Below are 24,988 nucleotides of genomic sequence, written 5' to 3' on the forward strand. Positions count from 1 at the left end.
TTCCTAGAGATGAGATAATGGTATAAATTTAAAATATGCCCTCTCTCACTCTCTCTCCATTTCTGCCCCAAGCAGAAATCCCTGGGCTATCCTCTTTATCTCTTTGTGAATGATAAATAAGAGAACTCCATGGCTGTGTACTTCGTACTTTTCCAGCTGACCCCTCTTATGCACAGAGGCTATAGGAACATCGACACATTCACAGCCAATGGTTTATTTATTACAGTGTCTCAGGGACGGGGTGCAGGGCCATGATGAAATAGACTCCCAGCCTCTCTCTCTACTCCCTCGGACCTGACATCTTCCCATCAGACAGCGCTTCCCCAGTGTGGCTGTCTCTTCTCTCCTGTCTCCTGTTACCCAAATAACATAATCATAAAATTGAGAGACTGGAGAACAGCTCGGTAAGTCAGCTCATCTAGCTCTTGGGCTGGGGTAAGGCTCGCTCCTAAATCACCCCAGCTTTCTGCCCTTATTGAAGCTCTCTTCATTTAATAACCGATTCGAGGGCCAGAGGAAAAGGTATCAGAATATAAAGCAAAGGTTCAACTTTCCACATCCCATTTGTGTTTGAGTATAAATTATAAAGGGCACTTTAATTCTGCGTCCCAGTTTTCAGCAGTACAGGGACTCTAATGGATTCATCTGAAATTACATTAGCTCCAGCCCCATCATTCTTGCTCTGTTTCACAAGCTTGCCTGGAGGAGGCTGATAAATTGAGTCCTGCCAATCACATCACTCGATTGCCTCAGGGGAAACTTGGAGGGCTTCTCTCAAACCTTAGTATTCATTCATAAACATTTATCAAGTGCTTACTAAGTGCAAGGTGAAATCAAGGCCTTTATTCTTCCTTCCTCCTTTCTCCCTTCCCTTCCTTCTTTCCTTAGAAAAATGTTGTTTGAGCCCCTACTTAGAGTGTGACAGATGCCGCGGAGACACAGTGATGAATTACAGACCGTCACTGCCAAGGAGGAGTTCACAGTAGTTGGGGGCATCGTTAGCCGTGAGATCTTATGATAGGACATGTCACTTCTCTGAGTTATTTTCTTACTTGTATAGATAATTATTCCTTCCTAAAGGGTGGACATGAAGATTAAAGATTATCGTGCATGGAAAGCATCTAATAAAAAATCTGGGTCATACTAGTTATCAGTAAATATTGGTTTCCTTCTGTCTCTGATAATTACAATATAACATGGCAAGTGTTAGGATAATCAGAATTGTATATTCCTGGAGCAAGAGAGAGGACCTGGGCTCTGAGCCTCCACCTACCCAGGGGCACAGTGAGCGTGGTGGTGGGGTAGGCAAGACATGGGGCACTGATGTCATGGGTTATGGGAGTTTGCTAAGTTTCCTGGGCCATAGGGTGCTGATGTCATGGGTTATGGGAGTTTGCTAAGTTTCCTGGGGCCATAGGGTGCTAATGTCATGGGTTATGGGAGTTTGCTAAGTTTCGTGGGGCCATAGGGTGCTAATGTCATGGGTTATGGGAATTTGATAAGCTTCCTGGGCCATAGGGTGCTGATGTCATGGGTTATGGGGGTTCGATGAGCCTCCTGGGACAGACAATAACTCCATGGAGAAACTGGCTGAGGCTCTGGTCTCATGCTAAGATTTATAAGCAATTTACTCCCTGGTGTTGCCCTTGAAAAAGAAGGAACTCACCCTGAGGAGAGAGTTGAAACGTACAATGTGGTTTGGGATACCGGCAAGGAAGAATGCTTTTGAGGGTGGTGGTCAAACCGTCTTCTGGTCTCACCTCCTGAGTTTGTCAGGTGCCTTGTGAATGGGTGAGCTGTCAGGAAGCAAACAAGCAAATTAAAGGAAAAGACTTGAATCACAAGAGGTGCCGCTAGAAACTCCCTTTTTTGGTCTAACAGGTTTTAGCATGAGTTGGAGGAGGACAGTTGTGCTCTGACACAAGCATGGTTGCAGATCAAACTAATACCAGTGAGGCCGGAGAAGGCAGGGACCACAGGACACCATCTGTGTAAGGGAAGAGACACCTATCTTTGCATAGACCAAGGAGCCAGAGATGGAGCCTCTGGGTAACAGGGAAAGAGAAATGTGGACGCAGAAGACCATCATGGGTGTTCGGGAATACACGTGGACACATTAGGGATTTCTGAAACACAAGGAGGGTACTTGAACTTGACAAGCCATTGTAATACTTGTCACGGCTCCAGTCACTTCTGAGTGCTCTGTGCTTGCAACCCCTATGATTATAACTGTGTGCCTGACCCAAGGGGAGCATTTTCAAGGGTTTCCAGGGGCCTCTGATGTCAGAGTCTCAGTTGTTGAGTATGAATGTGAGATGGAGAGATATCTGGCAACCGGTAGAGCAGCAGATATGGATGGATCCAGAGAGAGGTAGACAGAAAAAGTAGAATGAGCTTCATGAATTCCAGCTACTGTGGGACAAAAAGACGACTCAGCTCCCTTCGGTTCCTGAACGAACTCTCAACTCCAGTCTCTGTACGACCTCGCTGTGCTCTTTTCAGTTCTCCATGGGTTTGCTTCTTCGGCCTGGAAAGCTGTTAAGAATCATTGTGATAGGTATCATTGGCCTTAAAAACACTCGCCTACAGAGTGTTCGTCCCAGCTGCAAATGCCTAACTTTCATTGGTAGGAAACATTCACTGAGTCTACCCATATTCTTCCCTTGTTCCTCCAGGCTGCCAAGGCCCAGGGAGATCTGGGTTACATACAAAATTTCTAGGTACCAAAGAGATCTGCCTGCTTGAGGGGTCCATTAGGAAGGCTCTCAAAGAAGGTTTCATTTTCAACAAGCCTGATACGGGATGCTATTTTGGATAGGGGTGAAGAGAGATGGGACACGCTCCCAGTAAAGGCAAGGCTCTGGCACGTGCAAAGGCACGGAGGTATCAAAGGTCATGTCATGGGGAGAAAGATTTGTTCTGTGTGTCCTGGGGGCACAGTGGGAGTGAGGTGGGTTGGACCAGACTGTGAAAGGCCCTGAACACACGGGCTTTATTCTGAAGGTAGTGTGACACCACTGGTGGCTTTTAGCCAGAGAAGTCACGTGACTAGTTTTCCTTTTGACAAGGTAGCCTTGGCAGCAGCGAGGAGGACCAGTTGGTGGTGGTGGTGGCCCCACGTAGATGGCAGGAAGACACCCGGAGGCTAATGAAACAATTCAGGTGGAACAGGATGAGCACCTGAAATGAGCGGTGTCAGTAGAGGGCGAACAGGATGAAGCCTGGGGGAGATTTAGAAAGTAGTGATGACAGGACTTCATGAATGACTGCATGCTGCAGGCCTGGGTGGGGCAGCAGAAAGCAGATGGAGGCCACTAGGGAAGGATGACTCCAGGCTACTCTGTAGGGCAGCAGGAGCACAGTGGTGCTGTAGATGGAAGTAAACATTGCAGGGAAATGCAATGAGGGAAAGGTTGGTCTCAGTTTGGGACACACTGAGTTGGAGATGCTTCTAGGATACCACAATAGAGATGCCGACAGCAGTAGGAAATACCATCCTAGGATTCAGGAGAAAGCTGGAAGCGCGAGATGTGGATTCGGGAGCCATCAGTCTGTGTGTGGTTTAAGTTACGGGAAAACACGAGATCATCAGGGAAGAGTACTGTGATGGTGATCGGACAAGAGGTTCTAGGCTAAACTTGATCGAGAGGAGTATAAGAGGTGGTGGCCTGAATCTATAAGACCCACTGAGTTGAAGAAGAGTAAAGGATAAAGGCAAGTTGAACTATTTCAGCCTGGAATTCAGGAGGTTGAGCCCTTAGCCCTGCAGGTTTAGAAACCTGAGTTTATTAGTTCACCCAAGGGGTGAGCTGATCAAGATCTTAGGGTGTAATTCATATAACCAACCTCAAAACAATCTGCTTTCCAAACTAGAATGGGGTTCTATTAATTCACAAGGGAAAATGCAAAGAAGCACAAAAGTTGTCAGGTACTGATTAAACGATACACATTTCCAACTCTTATTGTTTTTTGTGCCGTCTTGCTGCAAGGTGGAGATCATTCTATTATAAAACGAATACTTACTGTCTTCAACAGTATTCTCCAAAGGGTGTCCTATAGAATAATAGTGTGACCGGAAGCTCCCTAAAATAAGTGTCGTAAAATTTAATAAGTAAGTTAAATAAGCTTGGTAAACCTTAAATCCTTCCCTTGGATGTTCATAAAGTACGTTTGTGTTAAAAGCTGTAAGGAGCCCGAGAGTAAAGCAACCCGTTATCCCTAGCCCAGCATCCCTAAGTCCTTTGCCATGGAGCTCTCCCACCCACGATACCCGCTCTCACTTCTGGCCTGGCCTCGTCTATCTGTGTAATTGATAGCTCCTCTTGAGTGTGTAACAGACATCTCAAACTTAACATGCTCAGAAACAGACTCTTGGCACCTGCCTCTCCGAGCCTACTTCAAATCTTCCCCACCTTAGTCAATGGTACCTTCACTCTCCAGTTTCTTGGTCCCCAAATCTTGGAGGCACCTCTCTTTTTCTAATACTTTGCGTGCAAAAATCAGCAAATCCTATTAGCTCCATGAAAACATATCCCACATCTGACCACTTGTCACCAGTTCCACGTGAACCATCCTTGTCCAAAACCCCACCATCTTCTTCCTGGATTGTCGCGTTAGCCACTTACCCCCCTGCTTCCACCCTCGCTCCCCATAATCTACCCTCCACATCGCAGCTTCTAAAACCTCAAGTCAAGTCACACCGTTCCTTGGCTCAAAATCTTCCAATGTCTTCCCATCTCAGTCACAGTAAAAGCGGAAGAGCTTGAGATAAAAGAGGGAAAGGAAGTACTGTGTTACCATATGCTGAGATCCCTGAAGGGGCCTGGCGCTGTGCTAGGTGCATTGCAAAGGTCCTATCATTTAATGCCCCCAGCAGCCCTGTGTGCTTCTATGACCAGCCCACTCTACAGGCAAGGAAACTGAGGCTCAGAGAGTTTCTGTGACTCTCCAAGATTACTCAACTACAAATAGTGGTGGTAGAATTTGAACCCACATTTTTCTGATTCCAAAGAGGAATCCTTTCCGCTCTACCAGCTGCTTATTCTCTCGATATTTGATTCTACACGTCAGAGAGTGTAGAATGACAATTACAGTGGCCTGTGAGACGCTACCTAATCCGCCCTCCATTACTTCTCTGACCTCATCTCCGACCACTTACCCCTTCTGTCACTGTGTTCCAGTCACGTGGACCTCCTGTCTTATGGCCTTTGTACCTGCCTCTGCCTGAAATGCTCTTCCTCAGACATCAGGCTCACTCCCTCACTTCTTTAGGGTCTCAGCTCAAATGACCACTCACTAGGCCATCTTATTTAAAATATATTTGCTTTGTGTTTTTCCATAGCACTGTGAACGTGTGTGTAAGTATTTCCTTTTTGTCTGCCCCCTTCACCTCCCCAACCAGCACAGAAGCTCCATGAGAAGAGAGGGATTTTGACTTATTTACTGCTGTAACCTCAACATCAGTATTTACGAGACTACGTGGCATGCAATAAATGTTTTGTTGAAGAACTGAATAAATAAATAACTCTCATTCTTAGATCTGCAGGACACCCCTTAGGAAGCTGGTTTAGACTTTTGGTGTCTGCTTCTGGGCAGTGATATAGAACCTGAAAAGGCCTTAGGAAGACGGCAGCTCTAAATGCAGGTTTGCAGACATGAGCCTTTTCCAGTTAAAATATACTGCACTTAAAATTTGGTGATGGTTGGGGGGTAAAATAAGGAGTCAAAAGGACCAGAGTCAGTTGACCTGGAAGTTAACCAGCACTTAGGTTTGGCTTTGGGTGAATGCCTATATGCCTCTCAAGGAGAGAGCATAACTTTGTCTTATACTTGTTTGTTTATCGTCTGTTCTTCCAGCTAGAATGACAGTGCCATGAGGGAAGAGACTGTTTCATTCACTGCATTCCCAGTGCCTAAAAAGTGCCTGACATGTAGTAGGTGCTGATTAAATATTGATCACTTATTGGTTCTTTTCCCATGCTGCCTAATAAAGACTTATTTTTGCTTCATGACTTACTCATTTGATACTTCTTACTTATGATGCTCAAAAATGTACATTTAAACATATTCATTCAGCAGTCAGTATTTACTGAGTACCTACTATGTGCTGGGAGCAAAGATACAGGAATATGTGAAGCTACTATTCTGTCCCATAATGAGCCACTTAATCTCCAGGGATAGCTCGTATTTAAAAGCAGGAAATGACTGCATAAATTTTTTCCTGAAGAAAGACAAAATTAGGTCAAAATTCTGTTCTATGCAATGCTTTCTTTACTCTTGTGGAAGAGAGCAATAGAATGTACCAAATAAGTGGAAGAAATGGGAAAAAAAAAGGGAGTATTGACTTAAGTAAAAGGTCACATACTAAAGGATTTGTAAAACAAGCCAAGGAACTTGGACTTCTCATATGAAAGATGCGGGTTCTGCCTGCCCTCCCCCAGTGATGATTTGAAAGCCCATTAACCTCATTTGAACTGAGATGTAAGATAATCACCCCAAACTCGAGTCTTAATACTATCACAGGTACCACAGCTTCCCTGCTGCTGCTCAAATTTCTAAATCACCTTTAATCCATTTTACATTCAATTTGATACTTTGTTCATGACGTGCTCTGATCTTCCAGTTGTACAACACCCTTAGGAAAAAGGGATATTGTTTTCTTATGAGAAACCTAATTTTCAATGATCAGAATTAAGAAGAAAATCTCATAAACTTCTCTTCCTGAACGCACACCTACACCCTTGAGAGGACTTTAGCTCATTGTGTACTCATGAAAAGAATACAATATCCTGAATGAGTCAAACCTGGAGATGCCAAATGGTGATATATGGGCTTTTTAAAGAACAGAGAACTGAGCCAAAGTTTTACTTTTGTCCGTAAAGTATTGGAGGTTACCAGCATTGCAAGCGTTGCAAGAGGGGTGATGGAGTCAACAGATGTCTTCATTATGCTTGTTTACTGGATTTGGGGTGGCTGTGAGGGTGAGGATGGGAAGTCCCCCACTGGTAACAACGTCAAGTGCATTGGTATTTGCGGCTCTCTGGCACCGTCAGTGTTGACATGCAAGAGTATAAAGGCAAACACTTTTTAAAAAGTGGTTTCTCTTCTGATTTTTCCATAGTACTCATGGCACATTTTTGGGGATTACAAGCAGAATGACTTAATAGGACTTCAATGTCCTGAGAAACTCTTCCTTCCACCCTTGACTGCCTTTGTTTTAGTAAAGATTGTTATTAGAAAAATACCAAGAGAAGGGGCTTTTCTAACTTCTCTGTATCAAAGCTAAAAAAGTAATGGTTTAAAATAAAATAAAAAACATATGTATATACACACACATACACATATATACGCACATATATGTTTAAGACTTTACTTTTTAGAGAAGTTTTAGGTTTACAACAAAATTGAGAGGAAGGAAATCTATATTTATTATTAATAGTAGCACCTTGTATTAGGTTCCTGTGGCTACTGTAACAAGGCACCACAAATTTGGTGGACTTAAAACAACAGAAATTTTGTCTCTCACTTCTAGTTTGGAGGCTAGAAGCTCTAAGTCCAGCAGGACGAACTCCCTCTGGGAACTCTAGGGGAGAATCTATTCTCTCCCTCTTCCAGTGTCTGGTGACTGTCAGCGTTCCTTGACTTGTGGCCACAAGACTCCAGTCTCTGCCTCAATGGTCACATCGCCTCCTCTTCTTCTGTCTGTGTTCTCTCCCTAAGTCTTACTTATATAGGGACACTTACCACGGCATCTAGGGCCTCCCTGGATAATCCGGGATGATCTCATCTCAAGATCCTTAACTTCATTGCATCTTTTTTTCCCCAATAAGGTCACATTCACAGGTTCCTGGGATAAGGGCAAACACATATCTTTGTGGAGGGCCACCATTCAACCCACTACACATCAAATATTTATTGTTCTCTGTGTGTGCCTCAAGTCATACTTGCTAGCAGCTACAAAGATTTTAAAATTAGCATTCTGTCCTGAAACTTCATAAATCATAACTCCTCTGGGGACAGCTGCCAAAGACAAGACTAGATTAAAATTCTGAAAAGGAGAATGGTTTATAGAGGGAGTTAGAAACTCATAATCAATAGTTAGATCAGAGAAAGGAAATTAACGTTGGCTAAAATATCTTCTGCCATTTGCTTTGAAACGTGGTCTCATTCAATTCTCCTTACAAATCTATTTTAAACTTTGCTTCTGTAAGTGGGGAAATAGAGGTTCAAGAAGCTGGGTAACATTCCCAAGTCCCACCAAATACTAAGAGCTGAGCCAAGATTCAAGGCCAAACTCTGGCTCTTGTCTCACCAAGAGTGCTGCTTCTCTAGCAGGACAGGGGATCTCCGGTACCTCTGGTGCCTCTGAGCCAGCACACGCTTGTGTCCTCCCTCTGCTGGGGTCCCCTGGGGAGAAGAGGGTATAGAACTCTTAGGGATTTGGCAAAAGCTGGGTCCTTGGTCTAGGCTAATAGACCTGGATTTTATATATGGACAGGAGAAGAAAGAAATACTTTTGAACAGTGGTCCTCTCTGTCGCCCACCTTTATGCATTGTCACTATCATTGTATGTCCATAACTAGAGAACTGAACAGGCAGGACAGGCTTGAAAAATCTAAATGTGATTTTCCAGGGCAGGGGATTGAGCAAGGATGTATGACGGTATCAGCATAACAATTTTGTAATCAGTTTTTGCTTCAATAAATAAAAAAAAACAAAAACAAAAAAACCAAAACAAAACAAAAAACCCCGAAGCCCAAAAGACAGTACGTTTTTTGTGAAAACGAATTATGACACTTTAGATTTTAAATTAAGTAAATATACTTTGGGGGGGAAAAAAGCAAATACAATACACTGGAAGATAAAACAATTTTGATTTTCACAAAATTAACATCTAGGTATGAATCTTAAATCCTTCGTTGTTGAGTAAGGAAATTTTTTCATTTGAACTACAGAGAAGTGGAGAGGGAATGTCTTCTGTGGTCCTATGCACTGACCTCATTTCCCCTCTTGTCTCCTCGCCTTGAAGATAATTGAGTAACATCTGAAGATAGTGTCCTTAACAGGAGAACAGTTCAACCCACCTGAGAGGGACCTGCATGTACTGAGAAAGCTCCTGGTGGCCCAGCCCCTGGTAAAAACTGCATTTCCCACTAGATGGAGGGTAAATGTTTAGAATTACTGAGGAGTTATCTCCTTTGCAACAATCATTAAGCAGAGTAGCCCATTTTTAATTAGACTTAAATGTGCGAATCACTAATGGTTTAATGACAAACGTAATTTAATAACCAGGCCCTTCAGTGAAGGCAAATAAAGACTGTGGGAATTATGCATCTCAGAAGCTTTTCTGTATAATCTTGTAGACAAAGGCACAAACAGCTAAGTCAATTAATGGATGTCTCTTTAAGGGCAAGACAGGTTGTTAGTGCCTCAAGGGCCTTGGAGATCCACCAGGACAGAGGCTCTTAGGTTGGCTGCACTGCCTGCTCCCTCACCCTCCTGGGTCCAGTCCTTAGACGTATTTTGCCTTTCATGTGGATGCTTGCAGAAGGTGTCAACTGATTAGGCAATCAGGGTGGGTTCTGCTAATATCTTGGAACCCTCCAGGTGTATTTAAATCCTATTAGTGGCTTCTTCAGGAGAAAGGGCCTTTGAGAGCTAGAGATGAAGCTATAATGGTGGAATGACAGATGTGGAGTTCATACTTTCTGGCAGGAGAGCCTGCCTGGGGAGTCTCATGTCTCTCCAATAAAAGCAGGAGCCTCCTGCCTAACCGGAAGCTGACCAACCTGGCTGTTCTGAAAACAGTAGCTGTGGCCACGACAGCAATGACAGTTTCACACCTGCTCCATGTGAAAAGGACTCTGATCATTTCAGTCACCTTCACACAACGTGGAATCATCAGTGTGTGCAAATCGCAAAGGGAAAAAGTACTTGATACAATTGACTCTCCATTCCTTGTGGTTTAAGACACTCTAGAACCATCACTCACAGGGCTGGGGCAAGCTCAGTGTCCTAGAATTTACAGCTGTCAGCTAGGACGATGGTGTCTTCCCTAGCTGGAAAAATGTCTCAAGACTTTTACACTTTTTACAAAATATTGTGTTAAAATTGTGTAAAAAAAATTGTGTAGGCAAGTATTGTCATTGAGAGGCTATTTACATTTAAGATAGCAGGTTCAGGACTTCCCTGGTGGCCCAGTAGTCAAGATTCTGTGCTTCCAACGCAGGGGGCATGGGTTCGATCCCTGGTCAGGGAACTAAGGTCCTACATAATGCGCCACACGGCCAAAGAATTAAAAAAAAAAAAAAAAGATAGCAGGTTCATTTAGTAATAATAATAGGTAACATTTACAGAGGAGTTATCTGGTGTTAATTTTTTCCCTCCAACAGCCCTGTGTGTGAGGTATTATCTCATTTTACAGACAAGGAAACCAAGACACAGGGAGTTTAGTAACTTACCACACAGCTGGTAAGTAGTAGGGTTGGTTCCAAAGCCCACACTCTTATCCATACACAATGCTAGAAATTCACATATGTAACCTATGTGCTTCTTATCTTTAGTTGCATAATTGATTTTGCCGCGTGGACAAAGGCCATAAACAAGGGCAATGTGGACAGCAGGGAGGTACTAAAGCATAGCAGTCCGAAGCATGGCCTCCCAGTTAGATAGAAATGAACTAATACCTCATGTCCAACACATACATCTGTGGGAGGCTGGACAAATTACCGATGTCTTGGGACCTCAGTTTGCTCATGTACAAAATGGGAACGATAAAGGTACATAACTTATAGGATTGTAATGGTTAAATGTGATGACTGTAACAATACCTAACATTTATTGTATGCTTATTTTTGTGTCAACTATAAGATGCATGAAAGTGACTGGTTTCTCCCTTGACACAAGAAAAGCATTTACATAAGTTATTACTATTGGTATTATTATTATTTTCTCACTCCGTGTCAAGCCCATTTTGACAAACTTCAAGAAATCATTAACTTCTTTTGGTGTAATGAAATTCTGACCCACTGAATACAGTTCTTAATAAGTGGGTCAGGGACAGAGCTCAGAAATTTTCTTTGTTATGTGCAATTTCACCTATAATTTATTTTCCATTTTAATCTAATGCATAATTGAACACACTTTTTAGAATATCACATTCTATATTGCTTCTATTATTCTTGGAAAGACGTTATCTTTGTCATAGGGCATGACTAAATCTAGCTGAACCTCCAACTTCCCGAGGACCTGATAAACAGGCTTATTTCTCTTCACAGATTAGTAAGGAGGTGGGAATTAAGTCTGAATCCTAATTCTTATCTACAGGGTAGGACAAACAGTGTAGGACAAAATAATCTACAGTTAAAGTAACTTGAAATCATAGTCGTAGTTCCCTCTTGGGCAGAGTGGTGGGGTCACACTGCAGCCCTCAGGCTACCTGTGAGCTGCAAAGGGGTGAATGCCAAACAGCCTTCATTTTCTAATCCATTTCGCAATCCATTCTTGGCAAGAAGCACTTTCTACCTTTCCAACCGTCAGATTCTTAGGCTGGGCAAATTGGGGACAGCTTTTCGATTACGCATTCCATTCCTTCCCAGCTTACAAAGTGATTTCCCATCACCAGCACGAGTTATCAAGGGGAGAGCCGTCTTAAGACACAAGCCTAAATTAGAGGCAGCCCCGAGGTGTACGCAGAAGCGCCGCAGAATCACAGATATAATGAAACGGGGTGAGCCTGCTACTACCTGTGCCCTAGATACAAAAGAGGCTCGTCTGATAGCCTGGGAAAGCGGGCGCCAGCACCCCATTTTATGAGGGGGCTGCTGTTTCCACTTTTCCACATCAGGGAGTCCTATGTCTTAGTAATTGTCACAGGAGCTAGAATTGGACCCCTTAAAAAAAGTAGCCACGTTTGGGTCACTATCATCAAGCAGTCAGGCAGAGTCTCTTGATTGGGGTCACTTGGATGTAGACTAGTTGGGTAAAGTTTGCTTTCTTCTTTCTAGTCAGTGTTTCTTCTAAACCCTGTCTTCTTGTCCCTCCCCCATTGGCCTTCCCACTTTCTTCTAGTAAAACCAGCTTTTGCCCCCTTTATTCATCAGTAAAATGCTAGTATCTTCTTAAGGCTTTTATTCTTGTTCTCCCAACTCTTTCCATTACCAGAGACCAAATCCTTGAGGAAAGGGATTAGGAGACAGTGTGATGGAGGGGCCACTGAATCCGAAGATTAGAAGTTAGAGGGCTGGATTCTAGATCTGCTATGTAGCAGGTGTTGTCACCCACCCGTCCACTCAATTTAGCCTGTTGGATGGCTAAATTGGAGAATCTGGATTTTTATAACTCATAGGCTCATGGATCATTAATGATACTCATTTTGGAGAAGAGGAGAGAAGAACATTGGAAATTTTTTTTCCAACTCAATGTTCTGCAATTCTAACAGTGAGTGTTAGAATCTAACCTCCTGGAGGAACATTTGGAGGCTGTCATCACACCATCCCTAAATATATGTCTCATCGAGGGCACGGAGATGGAGAGAGAAACGGGCATGAGTTCAGTGCCTTTGTTAGTGACTGCTTGGTACCTGCAGGATTCTCACCATTGCTCTTCTTTTATTTAAGATTTAAAAAATTTTTTAAATTTATTTTTGGCTGTGGTGGGTCTTTGTTGCTTTGTGCAGGCTTTCTCTAATTGTGGCGAGCGGGGGCTACTACTCGTTGTGGTGTGCAGGCTTCTCCTTGCAGTGGCTTCTTCTGTTGGGGAGCACGGGCTCTAGGCACGTGGGCTCAGTAGTTGTGGTCCATGGCTTAGTTGCTCCGCGGCATGTGGGATCTTCCTGGACCAGGGCTCGAACCCATGTCCCTTGCATTGGCAGGCGGATTCTTAACCACTGTGCCATCAGGGAAGTCCTTCACCATTGCTCTTTGAGGGAGATGTTGTCATCACCAAAGTGCAGGTGAGGAAATTCACATTTAGAGAGGACTTGCCCAAGCCACGCTGCTAGTAAATGGGAGAGTCTGTCAACTTCCTGTCTGCCGTAAGACTGGCCCTGGAGCATGTCTGACTGAAAGATAATTCTGAGCGAATTCCCAGGATTCCAGAAGTGGGAAGTCCCAGCTGCTCTGTTTGCTATTCTCCAACAATTTTTAGAATTCAAAGAGTGAGGATTTCTCTAGACCCTGGAGTCCAGCACAAAGGTGCAGTTGTACCAGAGACTGCCAAGGAGCACGCCTTACCTGGGCCACTTTACCCATAGGTGGGGGTGGAAGACCAGCTGATGAGAACTTCACCTACTTCCAGGTGTTGAAAGAGGATGGAAAGGTCTTCTATTGTGCCCATCCCTTCCCTGCTAGGGAGGTCAACTTGTCCCAATTTGCCTGGGATGTTGTCAGTTTTAAACCTGGAACTCCCAGGTTCAGCAAACACCACTGTCCCAGGCAAACTGGGATGGCTGGTCACACTACAGTTTCCTGAGCTCTGAATTTCTGTATCTGGGCAGACAAGCCTTCCATTCCATCTACAATATAAATAAAATTACATCTCTGCCTGTTGAGATGTTACCTCATCGAATTTGGAGGTTGTGTTTAAGATTGTTGGCTGCAACATAGATGTGTCTGCGGAGTATCCAAAATTCATTTTGGGGCTTTGGGGCAGGAGGACGCTCAAATGAGCCCAAACCTGGATATAGCGAGAAGCCTTGTGATTATTGGTTGGAAAAGCAATGCCACAGATACAACCTCACAAACAAAAGCAATAACCAATGGGCTCAGACAAGCTCCTGACTGACGCTCCAAACTGCAGTAGATTTGCAATCAAACTACTTCCCACCTAGGTAACTCTGCTGGGTGAGAATCGTAGAGAGTTGCTTATTTAACTAGGAGCTACAGTTAATGCTTCTCCTCGGTCAACATGGGAAAATCAGGTAGTTAATTGTAAAATGCAAAAGTTAAAAATTTAACTTTTAACTTAAAAAGCTAAAAACTTGCAAAAAGGTAAAAAACTTAAATGTACACACACACAGAAAGATATGCCACACCCTTGTTCTAATAGAAAGAAGGAACAGAGATTCCCAGAATTCACGTGACAGAAATGGACACCTTCTAGGGAAAGGAAAAGAGAATTGCCATTTGTTGAAAACCATGCCAGGCATTTAACAGATACCATTTGATTATTTTAGTAACCCTCATTTTACATTGCTGTTCCACTACCCAGCCCCAACCCCATCCATTGTACAGATGAGGAAACTGAGGCTCAAGCCCGGGGAGAAATTGAAGGCTTGCCTAAGTTCACATGGCTGTCTGACTCCATGCTTTATCCTGTATGCTGATTTAACGCTAGGACACAGAGAACTGGCTTCATTAGTTTGTCCGAGGCAGACCCTGTTACACGGGAATTACCTTCTAATTTTTGTGACTAGGGAAGCTCACAGACGGACAGTTCTTTAGCACAGCTTCATCCTCCAGGAGACAACTTGGGCCCGGATGTGGTTACCAAAGACCAAATGTCTCCAGACAGCCCTGTACTGCTGGAAGGTCCAGAAACCAGAGGGCCTAGAGACAGCCAAGCAAAGCTTCCCAGGAGTCCCATAGCAGGGGGACCCAAATGTGACTGAGCATCAGAAAAGCGGGGGAGGGATGCAGCCAACAGCACCCTAGTCTCACCCTCTGGTGATTCTGATGCTGTGGGTCTGAGGCAGAACAGAAAGTAAACTTTTAACAAGTCGATTTAACCACTACGCAATTTGGGAACCACTGATTTACGAGATAAGACACAAAACCTGGAAAATGAGGCCTGCATCCTATTTCTTGCTCAGCTACAGACACAGTTTTGAAGGACAATTTTAAGTCTTAAGAGTCTTTTGTGATGGTGAGAAGGGATGAATTGCCTCATGGGTGGGCAAAACGTGGCCCAGCAGTCATTTATCAACTCCGTGCCTTGATTTCCCCAAATGCACCTTGAAGTGGTATCTGAAGGTGCTTTTCTGAACTCTTGTAAAGATAAGTTAAATGCATAATAGAATACATGAGCTCTTAGGAGGAGAGGAATTCCACCTGTTATTATTGAAGCAGCAGTTACTGTAGTAGCTCAATAAAGTGCCACTTTTTGTTCTTCATCAGTTTGGAAAGAAGATACAGTTCTCGAGTCATGAAGCCCATAAAAATCTCTTTCATGGGAAACTACTTAGAGCCACGTGCATGGTTCTCTATCCTCAACGGAGAAAGCAGCCAGCAAGAGCCCCCACCCACCTCACAGACATGCGATGTAGCCTCACGTGTCTTTCCCTCATGGGTACAGTGACCAATTATTCATCAATACTCCTGAGTTCTAATTCTCATTCAGTAGCTGATATAGGAAACCTTCACAGAATTCCTGGTGTGCAAATGGACGTTGTCTCAAAAGTTCATTTGGAACTTGGAAAACTATCAATACAATTTATTTAAACTACGGTTGGTTCCCCTCCCCTCCCCGACATCCATAAAATACCATTTAACCTAAGCGACACCTAAAGTCTTGAATGAAGAAGGGGATAGAACCTAGTGATGCAGTTTAGCAATGTGTCTATGGGGAAATACATCCAGCACAGTAAAATTACCTACCAGCCACAGTGAGCTCTGGGGTCTGGGACACCTACCTTCCTCTAGGAAAAAGAATAGTCTGGAACAGCTGGCCAGGGAAGAAGGACACTCAGCTCTACATGGAATTTGGTGGCTCCTATGACCTGGCTGGGTAAGGTTGGGGCTGGGTATTAAAGGGGCAGGGATAGGATTGTTGGCTCTTCAGTTTGGGGATGGAGACGTTCAGATTAGATGAAATGATACTCCAGGAGACAGGAATGGGAGGGTGGAGTGAGTTGAATGGTGGTCCCTACGAAGATATGTCCATTGGAACCTGTGGTTGTGACCTTATTTAGAAAAAGAGTCTTTGCAGAATTACATTAAGGATCTTGAGATGGGATCACCCTGGAATAGAGTGGGCTCTAAATCCAGTGGTAGGTGTCATTAGAAAAGAAGAGAAGGAGGAAGACTCAAGAGGAGACCACATGATAATGGAAGCAGCCACGAGCCAAGGACACCGGGAGTTCCCAAAGCTGGAGGAAGCAAGGAAGGATCCCCTCCCAGAGCTTTTGGAGGGAGCGTGGTGCTGTCAACACCTTGATTTGGGACTTCTAGCCTCCAGAGCTGTGAGAATAAATTTCTGTTGTTTTAAGCCACCCAGCATGTAGTAATTTATTACAGAGCCCTAGGAAACCAACACAGGACAGGACACAGGACAGAGGGTAAGGAGCTGCCAGGAGTCAGCTCTGCCAACCCAGTGCCCAGAGACCTCCTTTCTTTCCTCAGCTGGTTCCACCCTTCTCCTCATCACCCACTGAATTACCTACAAGCCTCCAATCTGGTTGACCCTAGATGGCTAAAGTACAGATTTTTTTTTTTTCCGTAAGAGCAAATTTAGGAAAAACAAATGTTTGCAGACCATATACTTTTTCTTCAAAAAAAATTGTTTTTTTTTTCAATCAGAGAACTGTGCGTAGGCATTCTTGTATTATTTCTTACCAAGATCACAATGGTTTCTGTATCAACCAATTCAAAGGACTTATTTTCAGGCCTTACCTTTCTTGACGTCTCCAATTGTTCTGGAACCATTGACCACATTCTTCTTGAAATGCTCTTTACTAGGTTTCTGGGAGCCTTCTTGCCCCTCTGTATTTTCTTCTACCTCTCTGACCACACTCTGTCCTTCATACCATGTTCTACTCTATCCAGCCCCATTTTCTCCTTTAATTCTTTACTTATACCCACAGCTTTAATTGACTTCATGCAGTTGATTCCCACATTTCCACTTCCAATCTTGACCTCTCTTCTGACCTGCTTGCCCAACTTCCTCCTACATATTTCCTCTTGGATTTCTCAAGGGCATCTGAACACAGCATGCCTCAACCCCAACTCATCATCTTTCCCCTCCAACCTGGTCTTCTTTCCAGTATTTCCAATTTTGGTGAATGGTTCCACCTGTTACACAAGCTAGAAATGTAGGTGCCATCCTTGATCCCTCCCCACTACACTCCCATTTCCAATGTCACCAGGTTCAATGATTTTTTTTCTTCTAAATATCTCTCAGATCTGGTCATTGTCTCCACTCTGGTTTAAGCTCTCATCATCTCTTGCCTTGACTATTGCAATGGTTTCTTAACTGGTCTTCCCCATCACCCTTGGTCCTGTATTCCATTCTCTATTCTATAGTCAGAGTGACTGTCTTAAAAGGCAAGCCTGTGAGTGCCATCTTCCCTCCTTCCCTCCACTGCTTGAAAGATAGAGGACAAATAAGCAAGCAAGCAAAGAAACAAAAAACAACTCCTGAACCCTGGCTACAGATGCTGCATGGACCTGTGGACTTTCTTGGCCCAGAAACTCCCTATCTCCCTACAATCTCGGTCCCAGTCACTAGTGACTACTTTTAATTTCACCTACCTGCCATGGTCCTTTCTACCACAGGGCCTTTGAACATACCTTCCCTACCTTCTTTGCCTAGTTAACTTCTAATTATCCTTCAGATCTCAGGTCAAGACTTCCCTGGCCTTACCCCTATGTTCATAGCAGCACTATTTACAATAGCCAAGACATGGAAACAACCCAAATGTCCATCGACAGACGAATGGATAAAGGAGATGTGGTACACATATACAGTGGGATACTACTACTCAGCCATAAAAAAGAATGAAATAATGCCATTTGCAGCAACATGGGTGCAACTAGAAATTATCCTACTAAGTGAAGTAAGTCAGAAAGAGAAAGACAAATACCAGATGATATCACTTATATGTGGAATCTAAAATATGCCACAAATTAACCTATCTATGAAAAAGAAATAGACTCACAGACATAGAGAACAGACTTGTGGTTGCCAAAGGGGAGGGGGTATGGGGGAGGGATGGACTGGGAGTTTGGGGTTAGTGGATGCAACCTATTACACACAGAATGGATAAACAACAAGGTCCTACTGTATAGCACCGGGAACTATATTCAATACCCTTGGATAAACCATAATGGAAGAGAATATAAAAAAGAATGTATATATGTGTATAACTGAGTCCCTTTGCTGTACAGCAGAAATTAACACAACATTGTGAATCAGCTACACTTCAATTAAAAAAAGAGAAAAAAGACTTCCCCGGCCTTTTTGACAAACCAAATCTCCTCATCTTCTGTCCTGCATTGTATACTCCTCTCCTTAGCACTGGTCACACGTGAGCCTTCGTCTTAGTTTAGAGGGTAGTGGGGTATTTTATGTTAAAGAGGACTTATTTCTCCTGTCATCAGTGTCATTTTGCCAAAAACCATAGGTGGTTCCTATAATTAGTTGACTTTGAGAGGTCTCACTGATGCTGAGTTGGAAATAGGGATTGATCCCCATCCCTTTCTACTGTTTCCTTAGCTGATATTCTTGGAAAATAACTGGTGATTCAGAAACGCTCTTTCGAGTTCTTGAGCTCAAAAGCCTGGTGGCAATAATATTTGGAAATAGGATACCAAATGGCTGAAGACGTTTTTCCTGGGTCAAAAGTATCTCCTTTTCCCTGTTCCACAAATGAGAGAGTCATTTAGGTTAGCAGGATCCTCTTCGGAAGAGAAAAATTCTCCTTAAGCGAATTCAGATTCATTGGTACTTTCATGAGAATTACTGTGATCAGGAAAACAACTTCTAGCTGATACCCTGGAAGTTGGAAGATTTGAAATTTGATGGAAGGTTTTTCTTCTAATTTTATGTGTCTGAAAATCGATGTGAGCATATGATTTGGTAATGTCTTTTTCCCCTGAAAAAAAGCTGTTTTTAAATTGACAATGCAATTTTAGTTTGATGGAATCTTAGCACCCTGTCAAACTTAGGATGAAGGGCTAGCAGGCCTGGGGGTGTTATGTCAGGCCTGCCGAGGAGGCTTGAGGCTGTCACGAGGGCACTGATCTCCTGGGGCTGGGCAACTGGACAGTGTGGAGTGAGTGAAGTCGTGAGTCAAGTCCTGGAGGGATGCTTTCTGTTATATGCAAATAATTCACACTTTCCCCGGGTTATACAACAAACCATTTCAGCTGTAAGTATCTTTCCTAATCCTTTACAACTTTACATTTTGATCTCTAGTCATTCCCTGCATTTCCTTTCTCTTGCTCCAAACCTGTCCATTTAAATTTTTCTGGTATTGGGTGTGGCAAAGGGCTTTATGAGGGATGCAATAATTTTCCCCTTATCTTCAAAAACCAAATATCTGGGAATTCCCGTAATTCACCTGCCAAACCACATCTCCCAAGCTTCCTCTCACACTTAGTACAAAAATACTTTGGCAGAGTTTAGTTTATGGAAAATATGGGCATAAGACGACAAGGTTTGCCATCACAGAAAAGGTTCATGCTCATCCGGTTGTCATTTTTACAATACAAAGCATTCATGCAAGATTCCAAAGATGCTAGTTTTCAGACATTTGGGAAGAAGCAGCTGGTGAGTTGCAGCAGCAAAGCTGTGCGGAGCCCGGAGTTCCCTCCTCCCCTAGAAGGTTCGGCCCATCATTCACCGGCACAGAGAGAAGAGCAGTCAGTGTCTGTCACACGCCAGCGGACTCTGATGGACTCAGGACCAAGGCTGTTTGCTTGCTGGGCTTGCTAGTTCGTCTCCATTTGCTCTGCCCCCAAATCACTTCTCTGCCTTACTCTGCGCTTGGGAAGGCTGGTCCTTAACAATCATCACCTGGGCTGCCCTGCCCTCCACTTCCTGTTGTGAGCAGCCAATGGGAATCGCACAGGAGCCTGGCAGCAGCAGAGAAGTCAGGGTGTTTCTTCTCTGCCCATCCCTGCGCTGGCAGCGCATCGATGACCGTCCTCTCTGGGACTGCAGCCCTGCCTTCATTGCTCTCTGCTCGGGCCCATGGGTGGTGTGGCTTCTGCTGTGTCTGGTCTCTGGGGGTTGGTATATTTAGCCATGCCCACACCTGCTTTAAAGTCTCTGCAGTTAAACTACCTACTCCCTAAAAATAAAATGACAGTTTCACTCCACTTAACGAACAACTCTTCTACCAACAGCAATCGTAATATCCACAATACTCCTACCTCTCACACCAATACTCTCCGTCTTCCTACAGGAGTTTAGGTGAGATCAGACCAAGAGCCTTCAAAGCCCTAAGCAAGTATAATTTACTTAACTCCTGCCCAATAAGGATTGCAAGAGTATACCTCACATCAATTGAATGCAAATCACACTTTAATTAAGCTAAATCCTCACTAAATGGAATTCTATCTCTTGGCATGATCTCAACCGACTCCGTGGACTATGCTTGTGTTCAAGAGGATTTGATTCAGTGCAGTTGGGTTCATAACATTCCCCCAGAGCTTTGTTCTCGCCACTTACTGTCCCTTTTGAGACCACTTTGGTGACCCGTCCGACCAGGTCCAGGGGCGGACAGTGGAGGCTTTCCTCAGACGCTCGTCCCCTCCCAGCGCACGCACGTCCTCTGCAGCCGCTTCCCCTCTACCTCCACCCTCTCCTCTCCTCCCGCCCGCAGCTCACCTCAAACCCCGTCCCCTTTCCTGTGGGCTTTTCTCTCCCGCTGAGCTCTCACCTTGACCAGAAGGATTTTATCATCCCACCTTCTCTTTTTTCTCTGGTTTCTGTCTCTCACAGTCTCATCACCCCCGCCCTCACCCGCATCCCCGCTGCAGCTCTCTGCCCCCCACCCCATTCTCTCGATCCTCTCCTTTCCCAAGACCTCATCAGTAGCTCAGCCTCCCTTGCCTTGTGAGAGGCCAGACTCTATGACTTGTCTCTGATCCTTGACACTGTCCGCTTCAGTCCGCACTGTGTTGCCTCGAAGCACAGTCTCCACTCACTGGACTCAGTAGCCATGGTCCCACTGCCCTTGGATTAGGGTCCAGCCCCCTCGGTCGGCGCCCTAGCTCCCACTTCCTCATCTTGTCTGATTTCTTTTCCTCACAGGTATCCTCCACTTAAGACAATTCAGGCCACCTGATGGTCAACAAATCTCCCTTCTTCCTGCCTTTGCATACACTCTTCCCTCCCTATGGAATGTTCTCTCTTTCAGCTCAGCAAGATGGAAGCCTACCTGATTTGGGCTCAACTTAAAAGCCACTTCCTCCGTGAAGTTTTCCCCAATTTCACCGGCCGCAAGCAATTCCTCCTCCTGGGTACTCCCCGCCTATAACACCACACTAGCCTCTGCGAACACGTTCGCTCACGTTAACGCTGCCAGTTGAGTTGGCCGGTCCCCTTGTGCTCTCTCCTCTACTAGATGGTAAATAGGAAACTAATGGGTGCCGGAGAAAATGACTTCACTTAGAACGAGGAGATGGGACTCTTAAGTCAACCTACTTAGGAACCTTGGAAATCACTTACTCTTTCTGGATTTATGTTTCCTCATCTAGAAAATAAAGTGGTTACACCTGGTGTCCTTGACCTTCTCTGCCAGGACTAAGGCTCTATGAACTTATTGTCAGACCTCTAAAGTATAGCCTATGAGATGCATTTATTTTCTCTCCTTGCTTCTGCCTCTTCTGTGAAGTGGTGAGAATTGGACAACTGGGCGTCTTCTCAGTGGCCGGTGGACCATCCAGTGATGGGGCGGGAAGTATGATGGTGGCTAACAGCATGGGCTTGGTTGATACCAGGTAAGAGCTTAAAGCCAGCTCTATGCTTTGTAGCTTTGCAAACTCAGGCAACAATTTAACCTTTCTACACTTTAGTTTTCTCACTTACAAAATGGAGATCATAATAACATCTACCCCAGGGGGTCGCTGACAGGTTAAGTCAGATAATTTAATTCATTCCTCAGTCTGCTCCTTAACGAACACCCATTAAATGGAAGTATGAGCGTGGAGACCTACCTCTTCTTAAGCCACCATGGAAACTATTTAACCAGGAGAGGAGAGAGGCCCTAGACCCCCGATGCACTTTAGGCTCATTGGGGAGCTTTGAAAACATACCATTGCCTGGGCCCAGGTCCAATCGGACTGAATCAGAATCTCTAGGGGTGGGGACTCTGGCATCAGTATTGTTTAAGAAGCTCTCCAGGTTATGCTAACTTACAGCCAAGGCTGTGAACCATTCCTCTAATGAGTATTTAATTGACCCCAGGAGAGGAAAATCCACGTGTTGAATAACTAATTCTTAAGTCATGCTTCAGAGGAGTTTAAATTCTGTGGACAAAGAACTTTCCCAATTCAGGGTCAGTAACTAAACTCACGTGTATCTCCTCAGCTCTTCCTGGTAGGCCTAGATACAAAGCTGCCTGCCTGAGCGAGGAATGGCCCTCATGAAATGACTGGTGACTCATCCTTCCCAGCGTGTGAAATTATTCTGGAGGCGTTCAAATCCCTCAATGCTCTAACTGATGATATGGATTTAAAATTCAGAATCTCTAGTCAACTACTTTTTTCAGTTCTCTGTTCCAAACTATAACTTAATAGGATGTCACCATGGAAACAGGTATTTCTATTTAAGGACCAAGCCTCCCCTTGGAAATTTATCTCGTCTATCTTTTGATTATGATCAATGAGAGGTGGTGAACAATTGAGATTCGTATCCATGGAAAATGTGTAAAAGATCTGGATTTAGATTCCTAAGGGTGATACAGCCCTTTCTCTGAATCTGTTAAGGTTTCATTTGTGATAATAAGATACTTATCCCGTTGTGGAAAGAAGAGAAAAAAAAAAACCTCTGCATTTCCCGAATATTGTTCAATGTTGGGTAGATATGGTTCCAAATATGAGAAAGAAAAGTTACCATTATAATCTGCCTCACTTTCATTTTCTTGGGCTCCGAAGGATAGAACCAAAAAAACAGTCCAAGCCTATTTCAGTCTGGTTAGAGGGTGTCAGAAACCCTGGGTCTGGGGTCTGCACCCCAGGTTTCCATCCCACTGAAGAGCAGTGGTCCCCACAGCCTGGTTAGGTAGTTGCTGGGCCCTTTTGGGCCCTTCTTGATCCTAACAGTCTCTGAAACATCCAATCATCAGACACTTTGACCTTCACGGATAATGGGGAAAATGAAAAGAAGCAAGGAGGGAATCAGGTGGGAAGGGACTGCGGGAGAAGACAGAGAAGGGCAGGGACAGGTTGCTTGTGCCAAAGACGCATGTAGCCCTGCAGGGAGGAGCTGGTCTCAGAAAGTGTGGCGGCGTTGTCATGTGTCAATGTGGCTAGTCTGCACTGTGCATCCCAGATGTCCCCCTCCCTGCATATTTCCAGTTAGGGTGGCCCACGGTGACATTTTACGCAAGACTGGAGACATCCACACTGCCTTTGTGCTTAGCAGCCCACGCACATTATCATTTATCTGCTGGCACGTATTGTTGGTGTAGGACAGTGGCTGGCCTGCAGCTACCTCACCTTCTCTGGGACCCTCCCTCAGTTTTTCAAACCCCTGGGCCAGGCGGCGGTTTAGCTCCGTGACAAAGGGGTCTAGCTTCTGCATCTTGCGGGATAAAAGCTCATCATCAGGTTGGAGGCATAAGAGGATGACGTGAGTTTCCATCCTTCCTGTGTGTTCTGGCTTGTCCGCAATGTCCCCCAACTTTGTAAGGAAGCGTTTACAAATTGCTTCTGTATGTGGCTCACGTCACAGTTTATAGTAACTCATCATTTCCAGCACGCAGAGTATCTGCTCGTTGCTCCTGCAGCCTGGTCAGGCTTCTAGGTCACTGTCCTACCTGCTGAACCCCCAGGGGTCAGTGCGTGATTCTACTGTGGGTGGACTCTCTCCCCAGCCAAGTGAAAGAGGCTGATGTTGGGATCAGTCAGAACAGTTCTACTAGCAACAGCAAGACACCTGGTTTTTCTTATTTGAAATTGTGCCATTTCTTCTCTTTGGTGCTATAAATTAAAATTTTTTCCAGAACATTCTTTTTGCCTGTTATAGACTCCCTTTGCACAACCTATAAGCTATTCATATTATTATACAAAATACTACTTCCATTTGATAACGTGTCAAGCTCCCAGAAGCCCAATCACATTTTAGTAACGTGCAGCAAGGAACCAGTCCGTGTTTATGGGGCTCCAGTTATAAAGGCGGCTGAGCAGTAAGAATTGCAAGAGATTCAAAGATGCCAAGGACAAGCTCCCAGCCCTCAAAAATCTCACCGTCTGGATAAGCTCAAGGACCAAGGCACTGAACTAGGAATGCACACCTTTGAGTCAGGTCAAGGCATAATTTTCGTTCTGATCCAGCCCCCCTGCCAGAGGAACAGAAGTCCCCAGTTGCAGCCAGCCACAAGCATTTACAGCTTAGCTTGGTCTACCGGAGACTCGAGCCAGCTCGGCACATCCATAGCTTTTACTTGCCCAGTGTTTACATCTTCCAAGTGTTTTTGATAAATTCCAAAACAATTTGGAGATGTCACAGAAATGGAAGTCACAAGTTTTTGTTGCTGTGGCACTATTTTTAAACAACTCGTGCTGGATTCTCTTCCTGTCTGGGCTCTAGGTGGCCTCTTAGTTCTGCCCGGGCCCACTAGTGCCTGCGGTTGTACAACTATTTGGAAGGAATTGAAAAGAGGTACAGATGCAATGAGGGGGACCTGCCTAGTGGGTTGACTGCTGATACAGTTCTGTGTCTGGCTCAGCTTTGAACATTTAGGGTAAAAACAGGGGGCTGACTTACCGTGCGCAGCCTGTTGCCTCCGAGGCTTACTACTAGCCAGAGTAGTAAGGCGAGGAAGCGGTCCCCTCTCCCAGTCTTCTGAGACCTTCTTCAGTGGGGAAAGAACTTCTCTTGAAGGTGGCTATGAGGGCGCCAGCTGGGTGGGGTCAGCGTCGGGGATTCCTGGGAGGGCACGGTGGTGTAGGCTCCACGCAGCTGTGACGGCCCAAATCAACATCCCCCAAGCGTGCATCATCTTCTTTAGCCAAGTCTTGGAAGGTCCTGCAGGTGGTAGTGATTGCTAGAGTTATTAGGGACCTTGGAGGAAAAGGCTGCTGGGAACTACCTAGTCTCCTTT

Source organism: Delphinus delphis, chromosome 10, assembly GCF_949987515.2.
Source record: "Delphinus delphis chromosome 10, mDelDel1.2, whole genome shotgun sequence".
NCBI lineage: Eukaryota > Metazoa > Chordata > Mammalia > Artiodactyla > Delphinidae > Delphinus > Delphinus delphis.